This window comes from Macaca fascicularis, chromosome 2 (genome assembly GCF_037993035.2).
Source record: "Macaca fascicularis isolate 582-1 chromosome 2, T2T-MFA8v1.1".
In the NCBI taxonomy this organism is placed as follows: domain Eukaryota; kingdom Metazoa; phylum Chordata; class Mammalia; order Primates; family Cercopithecidae; genus Macaca; species Macaca fascicularis.
Window position 1 is genome coordinate 92,591,424 of NC_088376.1, and position 5,611 is coordinate 92,597,034.

The window sequence follows — 5,611 nt, forward strand, 5'->3', positions numbered from 1 at the left end:
AAAAAGAGGGGATTGTGCAAAGAGGCATGAGGAAATTTTTAACGATAAAAATCTGTTAAAATTTTTAAAAAGACAAAGGCTAGAATAACCTTTGTAATGTTGGAATAAATTTGAAAAATAAAACAGAGGTGGGGAGAGAAAAAGACAAATTAAGAGTTTCTTAGACACAGATCAGGGCAGGAGGGCAGATGGAAAAGAAGAGATACCTGATGACTAGAGGCTGAAAGAAGGTTCTTCGGAGAAGAGATGGTTCATGAAGCTTTTTCTGGAGAAATTCTGAGTTTTTGTGGGTAAAACTTTATTTTGTATCCCCAAAAATCTTCAGGAATAAAAGCAAATGTCTCATTGGCATTGGCTCTTTTGGATTTCTTGTGGATGCATTAAGGTTAGCTCCTGACTAAAACAGAGTTAGTTTATGCACATTAACATGGTTAGTCAATATCCTGCTTTTGTTTCAATGTCTCAGATCAAAAAGATCTTCAAGTCTAAGGTTGCTGAATTGGCCTGGCATTTTCAGCACGCATAATTCTGAAGAGAATGACCATTTTGAAAAGCTATAGTCTTTTATCCCCTTTTATATCAGGTTTATTTTATCAGAGAAATAAAAGTAGAGAGGTTTTACTCATTTCAGGGAATGCCTTAATAGTATTCTAATGTCTATTGTGATGATAAAAATGAAAAATTAGAGATAGGAGGAATTGCTAAGAGTGTTAACTACAGTGAAGACGGTTGAGACAAAGTGTACATGCAACAGATTTTGTTTTCAATTTTAGTTATTTTTCTTTTTTCCCCCTCACATTCACTTCATTTCTGGAAAGCAAGTCCTCTCCAAATCTGCTTGACACCAAGTCTTGAACACAGAATTACTTTCTTCTGTTTTATTAAAATACTGTTAGCACCTTTAATGCTAAAGTTTTTTTCTTGCTTCATTTGTAAACATAAATAAATACATAAAGTTATGTGTAATTGTATTAGTCCGTTTTCATGCTGCCGATAAAGACACACCTGAGACTGGGCAATTTACAAAAGAAAGAGGTTTAATTGGACTTACAGTTCCACATGGCTGGGGGAGCCTCACAATCATGGCAGAAGGTGAGGAGAAGCAAGTCACATCTTTTTTTTTTTTTTTTTTTTTTTTTTTTTTGAGACGGAGTCTCGCTCTGTCGCCCAGGCTGGAGTGCAGTGGCGCAATCTCGGCTCACTGCAAGCTCCGCCTCCCGGGTTCACGCCATTCTCCGGCCTCAGCCTCCTGAGTAGCTGGGACTACAGGCGCCCGCCACTGTGCCCGGCTAATTTTTTTCTATTTTTAGTAGAGACGGGTTTCACCATGGTCTCAATCTCCTGACCTTGTGATCCGCCCGCCTCGGCCTTCCAAAGTGCTGGGATTACAGGCGTGAGCCACCGCGCCCGGTCGCAAGTCACATCTTACATGGATGGCTGCAGGCAAAGAGAGAGCTTGTGCAGGAAAACTCCCGCTTATAATAACCATCAGATCTTGTGAGACCTACTATCATGAGAACAGCATGGGAAAAACCTGCCCTCATGATTCAATTACCTCCCACCAGGTCCCTGCCACAACACATGGGAATTCAAGATGAGATTTGGGTGGGGACACAGCCAAATCATATCAGTAACTTTAGTAAATTTACAATTAATGTTTAGGCAAACTATACTTTTAATATTTCAAAATAAACATTTTTATTAACTCTAGTTTTGTACAAAATGATTACAAAGATATATACTAGATTATATAATTATATATAATACATAATAAATATATACTAGATAACATATATCTAGTATGTTATAAAACACACAGGTATATATTCCTTTGAAACATGTGTTATATAACTTCAATTATATCTACGCTTTCCTTTTTTATTTTGATGGAGGGTAAATCTTTCTTTTGATATTTATTGTCCAAAGGATATTATATTGCTTTACATTCTCAACCCTCTGAACCTCACCCCACTCTACCTTTTTCTCTCCAAATAGCCACATTGTCTTTGGATACATCAAAGAAATCTGGATATACCATAAAGCTGATAGATGAGGAACATAAGTAAGAGGCTCCAGAAACATGGCACCATAAGATTAACACAGGGACCACCAGTGACCCTCAAAAATAAGACTTCTTTTTTAAATTAAGATTTCCATAACAATTATTATGTTATAAATAATTATATCAAAAGCTATTTGAATTATTTTACTTATTTCTTTTTTAATCCAATTTAATTTCATAACTCAATTACTTTAGAATGCTGATACTAGGAATTTGCAGTTGAAGTGATAGCACATTTCACCAAAAACAATCCGAGGCTTATGGTTTTTTACAAGCAAAGTTTTTGCATGAAATTTTATTAGTTCATTTTGTTGAATGTACCTTCTTGAATTTCAGGGGCCATTGGTCATGTGATAGAAAAATCTTTGACCATTGTGTTGTAGTCTTCATGAACAAATAATTTTATGTTTTTGTTAAGTATACTTATTGCTAAATGACATGATTTTATTTTTCTTTCCAGCTTTTATTTTAGGTTCTAGGATACATGTGCAGGTTTGTTATATGAGTAAGTTGCATGTCTCTGGTCTAGTGTACAAATTACTTTGTCACCCAGGTAGTGAGCACAATACCAAATAGGTAGCTTTTCAATTCTCTTCCACCTCCCATCCTCCACCCTCAGGTAGGCTCTGGTGTCTACTGTTCCTTTCTTTGTGTCCATGTGCACTCAATGTTTAGGTCCCACTAATAAGTGAGAACATGGAGTATTTGGTTTTCTGTTCTTGCGTTAATTTTTTTTAACTGGATTGTAGAGTGGAAAACACGTTTATTAACATTCAAACTCCCCTCATACAAGGCCATATAAAAATTATGTAAGTATTTTGATTATACATTAGTCTACATTTTCTACATAATTACAATGATGTATAATACAATTTAGCTTTTCATAATACATTGTTTCAAGACATCATTAGTTCTGTTAAACATAAGTCACTTACTTTCAAATCCAATACTTGAATAATTTCCTCTGTGCATAGTTTAGCAGGGCTAATTAGCATAAGATGCCATTTATTAAGAGCCACATGATCTGAGCGTTAACAGTTGCTGAAGTTTGGTATTTTTATGCAGCATTTTCTTTTTGCTTTGATAACAATACCACAAAACTCTTAAGGATACTGAAATTTAGTAAGTAAAGTTCAGAGACATTACTTTAGTTATTGAATCAAATCTCCACATAACACTATAGTAATTAAAACGTTTTAAAAAAAAAAAAAAAGTGTTGAAATCTGCACTGGTATAGACTGCTCCTGTCAGGATAAGACTCTGGAACAGAAAGGGAAAAGACTGCTTTGAGCTTCAATGTGCCGATAGGAGGAAAGACACTGAATTACTTTGTTGCCTCTCACTAATGATGGAAGGTCGGGTAAATGCCAGAACATATTCCAACTCAAAAACTCTAGGTAACTTTATGGAGGTAGAAGCTGCGTTATTTCATGCTAGGTAGCTGTAGCACTGACCTCACGTACAAAATGCAAAACACTTAAATACTGTGATCTAGGTCTTAATTGAAAGCTATACTGAAGACTTTTTGTTGTTGTTGTTGTTTTGGCTATACTTTCATTCCAAAAGAAGAGCTGAAATGATGCTTGAGTTACAGCACCAGTCTATTATTATCAGTGAAGAAGTACACTCTTGCAGATAAACACCAGATCAAAAGTCCTTTTTCAGCAATTTTATTAAATTGTAGAATACTAAAAAATAAGTTATTTCTATGGAAATCTTTGAAGGGAGTAAAAAAATCAAACTAAAGTATATACCTAAACATTTTAAAGGGAAATAAACCAATCATCTTCTGAAAGTCAAACAGTATTTGCTATGTTGTAATCCCATTCACTATTAGGCTGCAACTGGACCACAACATTATGTTCATTAGTTTCGTTTTCTTCATCACTATTGTTGGTATCTTCATTGTCATCTTCCTCATAGTCTACAGATTTGGTCATGTTCTGATGCGAGCGGGATTCTGACAAAGCCCCAAATGACTGGGCACTGACAGAAGCTAAAAGTCTAACTAAAGGAGTATGTTCTGTCACTTCATTTTATTCTTGACTACCATCTGTGTCAGAGTCTGAATTGCCTTGAGAAGGAACTTTTTGCTTGCACACTGGACAGGTTTTTTTGGTTTTTAGTTAGTCAAGGGTCTACACACTTGCAGTGATAAGCATGGGAACAGGGAAGGATTCTGAGCTTGTGTCCCTCTTCCTGCTCATCTGAACAAATGGCACATACATCGTACTCATCTCCTTTCTTGAATTTATGTATAGGGAGTTTCTTAAGTTGATCTTTATGAAGTCTGTTTCTTCTAGCTCTATGTCTATCCTGGAAAAAATTTGTGATCCAATAGAAATGAAAGCATATTTCCATAAAACAAATGTCCATGTCAGCTTTATTTGTAATAGCCAAAAACATGAAAATGACTATAAAGATGAGACAGATGCCTACTATGGTAAGGAAGGCAATTAGGTAGCATTCCAAGGGAAGACTAAATTCTGGAATTAAGATAAGGTGGCCCCCTTTTTCATATGTGAATTCATCTTTCAGAGAATTAGCTGATGATTCACCAATAAAGACAGATGGAATGTCAGTTGTCTTTAGTACCTCAATGTCGTTGGATTCCATGCTAATGAGGTCAACAGAATCAACATCATGAACTATGGCTGCTTTGTATTCTGCTCTCTGTGCATTTAAAATCTTTGTATCAAAATTATAATCAAGTCTTCTGATTAACACAATGAAAGTGCCAGATGAATTATCTTTTACTGGTGGAGGCACTATGGGTTTACACGCATTCTCTGGTTTTGAGTTAATCAAAAAACCCTTTAAACTTTCAGCTGGAAGTCTATAACCAAATCTTGCAGGAAGGTCATCAAATGTCAGATGTATTTTCAAAGTTATATGCTAAAATGTCTGCTTCTACAGGCAGTAGGTTTAAGAATGCAAAGAGCTGGACAGTCAAGATGGTGTAGACTTGTGTGACTGACAACATAAGCATCCCTGTGGAGAGCAGCATCTTGTTGTAAAATCACCTGGAAGTCCAGCCCTCGCAACACAAACAGTCTTGCCGGCCACGTTGCAGGAGAAGTCCCTACCTTGACTTCATGACTGAATATCTGCACTGACCCCACAGCCCGGAGTAGGAGCAGGGATGACAACACTTCTTGTGTTAATTTGTTAGGAATAATGGCCTCTAGCTGCATCTTGCAAATGACATGATTTTGTTCTTTTTTATGGCTGTGTAGCATTCCATGGTGCTTATGTACCACATTTTCTTTATCCAGTCCCCCACTGATGGGCATCTAGGTGGATTCCATGCCTGTGCTTTTGTGCATAGTGCTGCAATAAGCACATGCCTGTGTCTTTTTGGTAGAACAGTTTATATTCCTTTGGGTATATACCCAAATATTGGATAGTTGGGTCAAATGGTAATTCTGCTTTGAGCTCTTTGAAAATTCACCAAACTGTTTTCCAAAGTAGCTAGGAACTAATTTACATTCTCACTAGTAGTGTATAAACTTTCCCATTTCACTGCAAACTCACCAACATCTGTAATTT

At 36.3% G+C, this 5,611-nt stretch overlaps 1 pseudogene; it reads right to left on the reverse strand.

Moving 5' to 3' along the window:
• Positions 1–3,858: 3,858 nt before the first annotated feature.
• Positions 3,859–5,202, reverse strand: LOC102136283 (E3 ubiquitin-protein ligase RNF13 pseudogene; annotated as a pseudogene).
• Positions 5,203–5,611: the final 409 nt, after the last annotated feature.